Genomic DNA, 6,248 nt, shown 5'->3' with positions numbered 1-6,248 from the left:
AATAAAAACAGCCACCTCTCCCAGTCTTTGCAGACTGACTATGTGCCAGGAAAGTCTTTCATTGATTAGCTGGGCATGCTCTGAGCCTAGGGAGTAGCCTAAGGTGAAAGCTTAAGGTTGTCTCAGTTCTTTTCTGAGCAGGTATATTGCCTGGCCCTGAATGTGGCTTTCTCAATTCCCCCATATACATGGATGGTTTTGAATGTCTTAATTTCCCAAAGAGTTTGACCCTAGCTTCTCCTTGAGCCTTAGATTGTCTAACATATGTATCCCTCCATAATCTTTTGTCCCAGATGTCTGTGGGTCTGTAGTCCCCTGCAGCTTTCATGAGCAGTCTCCATCCCTTATCACACCTGAGATCCAAGTTAGGCAAAACAGAGGCTGGTTCTTTAGGCAGTTCCAAGACAGGTTAGAACATTGCAAATAAGGTCTACTCTGCTCCCTCTGGTTCAAGGGAGGGAACTGGTAACTGGACTGCAGTGTCCTCCAAACCAAGACTGACCTGTGCCAGGGAGGGACCAGGTGGAGCAAGGGCAAGTGAAAATGCCATGAAATTTCCTATTATTGCAAAGGTAGCTTTTTCTCAACTGAGCATTCACTTTGTTACTCCCAATTGTTGACTGATTTCCCAGATATCCTATAAGGTTAGCTCAGCCAGTTTTGTTTTTTTGTTTGTTCTGTTTTGTTGTTGAAGTTTCCGTGGAGAATTGAGATCTGGGAACTTCCTAGACATTTTGCTGATATCACCTGGATTGGTTTTTTTAAATAGCTTTATTGAGATATGTGTCACATAGCATACAATTCACCAAATTGTGTGTGTAAATTTACACCAAATTTAAATGTGTAAAATTCAATGGTTTATGGTATATTTATAGATACGTTCAACCAGAACAACAGTCAGTTTTAGAACATTTTTATCACCTCCAAAAGAAACTCTATACCCTTTAGCTATCATTCCTATCCCTCCCATTCACCCTTCAACCCCCTAGCTGTAAGCAACCTTTAATCATCTTTCTGTCCCTATATATTTGCCTTTTCTGGACATTTCATATAAATGGAATCTTTGTGACTGACATTTCACTTAGCAAAATGTTTTCCCTCACTGTCCCCTCCCCTGGGGCACAGGGTATTGAGAAGATAATCAGAGCGGGGAGAAGCAAGGGTGCACAGCGAGCAGGCAGACCTTTGGACTGATCCAAAACGGGAGTTGCACCCAACAGCCACAACGTGAGGATAAGGAGGAAGGAATTGAAGATGTTGGAAGTGAATAGTAGAAGCAAAGGTTCAGGACCTAGATGCCGAGTGAAAGAAGTCAGAATAGGTCAAGAAAAAGAAGAGAGGTCAAAGGAGTGGAGTTCAGAATGAGATGAAAGACTGGATACAGTGAGAGTAACAAAATAAGAGAATAGGAAGGAAAAGAGGTTGTTATCAAAATGGCTGCTTAAGTTTAAGACTTTAGGCATGGAATGGTTTTCAGTGATGCCAGAATCTACTAAGTTGCCATGGGGAAAGAGACTGGATGGGAGGGAGGAGAAGGTGTTAGAAGAGGCATTCCTATGGATATGGATGTCGCCCAGGGTTGACAGCAAGACTTGGAGCAAGAAAAAAGTCCCCATGCCAAGTAGCAATGTCTTCAGTGAGCAATGAGTGCTAGGAAGGCAGATGACACCAATTAGGACTCAGAAGGATTCAGAAGAAGTAAGCCTCAAGAAGTGTAGATTTTGACAGGAGGGCAGAGGAGCCATAAACTAGAAGTGGCCGTGGGGGGTGGGGTGCCCATCGACCTTCCTCCCAACCCTGAGGTATGTGGGGGATGGGAGACTTCAAAGGACTGCAGGAGAAGCAGCTTCGTAAGGGGACAGGGGGATTCCTGTTACGGCAAGAGATGGAGGGACCTACTTGGTTATAAAGAATGAAGGGTCAGCAAGTGGTGTTGGAACAACTGGATAGCTACATTCAAAAATATGAAATTGGATCTTTACGTAACATCACATACAAATATTAATTCACAATGGATCAAAGATCTAGACATAAGAGCTAAGACTGCAAAACTCTTGGAAGAAAACGTAGGGGAAAATCTTCATGACATTCGATTTGGCAATGATTTCTTGGACATGACACCAAAATCACAGCCAACAAAAGAAAAAATAGATAAATTGGACTTCATCAAAGTTAAAAAATTTTGTGCATAAAAATACACTATCAAGAAAATAAAAAGATAACCCACACAACGGGAGAAAATATTTCCAAATCAAATATCTGATGAGAGTCTACAAATCTGACACCAACTCCGATGTGTGAGGTTTTTCCCCACACCAAGCGATTCTCCAGTGCCAGCTGGGTATCCTACAATTCAGTTCCATTCTGACACTATCTGCTTGAAGACAGCATCCGATCTTGCAGGTTAAGGGCTCAGTCCTGCAAGACTGCCCCACTCCCCACTTCAGACACCATTAAAGTCTAGGTTATCACCTGGGCTTCTGACCAACTGCTATTGATTGGAGGTTTCAATGATCCCTTTCATGGGTTTGATTAATTTGTTAGAGTGGCTCACAGAACTCAGAGAAACATTTTTTTACTCGATTGTCAGTTTATTACAACAGAATATAACACAGGAACAGCCAGATGGAAATGATGCATAGGGCAAGGTATGTGGGAAGAGGCTCAGAGCTTCCATGCTCTTTCAGCACACCACTCTCCCCAAATCTTCATGTGTTCACAAACCTGGAAGCTCTCGGAACCCATCTTTTTGGGTTTTTATGGAGGCTTGACTACATAGGCATGACTGATTAAATCATTGGCCACTGGCAATTGATACTAACAACCCTTCTCCCACTAGACGAGTCCGGGAGGACTAAAAGTTGCAACCCTCCAATCACATGACTGGTTCCCTTAGCAACCAGCCCCCATCCCTAGTGCTTTCCAAAACTCACCTCATTCACATAAATCAGGTGTGGCTGAAGGGGTTTGTTATGAATATCAAGATACATTTACTGCCCTTACACTTGGGAAATTCCAAGGGTTTTAGGAGCTCTGTGCCAGAAACAAGTAAAAACCAAATATATATTTTTTAACTAAATCACAATATCAGCGTCTAATATCCAGAATATATAAAGAACTCTTATAACTCAATAATAAAAATACAATCTAATTTTAAAATGGGCAAAGGATCTGAATAGATGTTTCTCTAAAGAAGACACACAAATAGCCAAAAGTCACATGAAAGCATGTTCTACGTCATTGGTGTTAAGGAAATGCAAGTCAAAACAACAATGAGATACCACTTTATGCTCACTAGGATGGCTATAATAAAAAAGACAGACAGTAACAAGTCCTGGTGAGGATGTGGAGAAATTGGAGCCCTTATTGCTGGTAGGAATGTAAAATGGAACAGCCACTTTGGAAAACAGACTGGCGTTTCCTCAAATGTTAAATATGCCATTCAATTAACATTGCCATTCAATTACCCAACGATTCTACACCCAGGCATATACTCCAGAGAATTGAAAACATATGTTCACACAAAAACTTGTACACAAGCATTTATAACAGCCTTATTCCTAATAGCCAAAAAGTGGAAACACCCCAAATATTTATCAACTAATAAATGGATAAACAAAACGTGGTATATCCATACAATAGAATATTATTCAGCCACAAGAAGAATGAAGCCTGAACTACAAGATATGCTGGAAAAAAATAAAAAGACTACCAGGCTTGAGAAAAATATTAGTTGGAAATTTGCATCTCTCAGAAAGATTGCACAGCACTATAAACGGCAAATAAATGGTAAATATACGGACTATAATTTTTTTTATACTTAAGCTTTGTGAAATACATTTGGCAAAAAAAAAAAAAGAATGAAGTACTGATAGATGCTACAACATGGATGAACCTTGAAAACATCATGCTCAGTGAAAGCAGCCAGTCACACAAGAGCACATGTGGGATGATTCCATTTATATGAGATGTTCAGACAGGCAAATCCGTAGAGATGGAGAGAAGATTAGTGGTTCCCAGGGACTGGGAGAGGAAGGAATGGGGAGTAACTGCTAATGACCTCTTCTTCAGAGCTTCTTTTAGGGTGATGAAAATGTTCTGGAATTAGTGACGATGGTTGCACAACGTTTAGTGATTTTTATACTACAAAACACTGAATTGCACATGGTAAAAGGGCAAATTTTATGGTGTGTGAATTATAACTCAATTAATTTTTTTAATGCAGAATGAAAGAAAAAGAATGAGGGGGAATTTGCTCCCTGTGGTGCAGAGATTCCAGAGGGCATAGGTGGAAAGGATTAGGAGGGAGGGAAAGCGAGAGAGTCTGAGTCTGGCTGGAGGAAGGAGGGGACACCTGGACAGGGAAGGGACGGGTGGTCTCAGGCACAGGAGACCTGGAGGGATGCGGGGGGTGCTCAAGAGGTCCAGGAGCAGTGGTCCAGCAGATCCCAGAGCTGGAGGGGCTGGGATTCTCAAGACGTCCACAGGCTTGGCCTGATTGATGGTGTCGAGAGGTGGCCCCAGCCCAGGTGACTGAAGCAAGAGAAGGCAGCATCAGGGTTGGCACTGAGAGACCTAGAGATGAGAGCTTCCAGGAGTGAGGCAACTGAGCAAAACAGGCTGGCGAGGGGGACAGGGAGCTGCGCCCCCTGGGCTTGAGCGTGGCTCCCGGATCTTGAACGTTGAGTATGAAACCAAGTCCTACGAATCCCCGAGAGAAAGATCAGGTTGGAAAACACCAAGAACCTCTGCATTCTGTTGGATCTCTCTGTACCAAAACAAGCCAGAGAAGCTTAGATAAACAAGCAAAGAGGATGCAGGACCTGGGACCAGCCTGAGCGGTTAGTTTCCTGCTGATGTTTATAGAGAGTTAGGAGCTAGTAAGTGAAAATAAGGACTAACAGAAATAGAAGTGGCGTGGCAAGCCTGTCAGGCATTCAAACAAGAATTTCCTAAGCATCTGGACACGCCAGGGTTTGCACTTGGAATGCTGGACGCAGATGCGGTGCTGCCTGCAAGAAGACTGTAGGCTGGGGGTAGGGCGGGCAGAGGGGGACTATAAACAAATCACTACGTATGTAACTGCACAAGCACGCATTACAAACAAGCAAGAACAGTGAAGAAAGGAGTAAAGTGCTCTGACGGTGTATAACAGGGACCTGATGGAGCGGGGTCAGAGCAAGTTTCTCTGAGGAAATGACCCTTCAGCTATCCACCACAAGGCGGTGGGGAGTGGGGGCCGTGCACAGGAAAGCCCTGGGGCAGGAAGGAGCTGGAAGGACTAGCGGGAGTTAACAAGTGGTGGAGAATAAAGAGACTGGGCTAGAAAGGCAGGAGGAGCCAGATGTGGTGGGGGGTGGGGGGGGGGGCACTGTGGGCCACGTGGAGGGTTCCAGGCTTGGTTCCAAAGAACAAAGGGAACAGAGGGGAGCAGGCTGGGGCACAGCAGAGCCACAGAGTGGGCAGGAAAGCACAGTGGCTAAGAGCATGGAGTCTGGAGCCAGACAGCCTGCGTTCCAGTCTCAGGTCTGCCACTTACTTGTGACCAAGGTCCAGGTTAGCTAAGGTCTCTGTGCCTCAGTCTCCCCCTCTGTAAAATGGGACAATAATAGTACCTACTTCAGAAGATCATCCTGAGAATTCAACGACAAAAGCCTGGCGCAAACTGCGTAAGGAGGAATTGCTGATGGCAGCAGCCCTGGGCGCTCCCCCACCTCCAGACGGCCATTTATCGCAGGTGCTAAGGGCCGTTGGCACCCAGGAAAGTTTTGGCTTCTCTAGCGGCTGCCACTCTGAAAATAAGTCTGTTGGCCGTGGATAGCCGTTCTGGCAGCATTGTCCTCTGGCTCTGGTTGTCCCGTGAGCTCCATGAGGACAGCAGCCATGCTCACCCTATACCCCAGGGCCGGCGCAGGGCCAGCACGGGCGTGCACACGGGGGTGCTCCACACCTGTGGAGAGACGGATTTCGAATTACTGAGCGCATGACCACTGGATCTGTGGAGGATGCTTCACTCTCTGTGAATTAGACCTCCTAGGTGCCTCCCATGCCTCGTCCACGTCCCTCTCACCACCGTCCTGTGTGAGGCTGCTGGGAGACACTGTCCAGTAGGGGAGATCTCAGGAGTGCATTCTCCGCGGGGGGCCCTGGTCATACTTCACAGAGTCCAATTAGTGAGAAGTGTGCTTAATTAGCAGCCCAAAAGAAGGGCTTTTTGCTAGAAGTTGGGATCCTGGAAACCTAATTCA

General features: G+C 45.2%; 1 long non-coding RNA gene across 1 annotated transcript; it reads right to left on the bottom strand.

Annotated features, from left to right (window-relative positions):
- Positions 1–752: 752 nt before the first annotated feature.
- Positions 753–5,670, bottom strand: LOC138923260 (uncharacterized). Its single transcript, XR_011436651.1, has 2 exons — positions 5,540–5,670; positions 753–4,701 (listed from the first exon to the last, which is right to left on the bottom strand). It is a non-coding gene; the product is annotated as an uncharacterized lncRNA (long non-coding RNA).
- Between the last annotated feature and the right edge of the window lie 578 nt (positions 5,671–6,248).

The sequence above is a fragment of the Equus caballus genome, chromosome 2, assembly GCF_041296265.1.
Source record: "Equus caballus isolate H_3958 breed thoroughbred chromosome 2, TB-T2T, whole genome shotgun sequence".
Lineage (NCBI taxonomy): Eukaryota > Metazoa > Chordata > Mammalia > Perissodactyla > Equidae > Equus > Equus caballus.
This window is presented reverse-complemented; position numbering and strand designations above follow the sequence as displayed.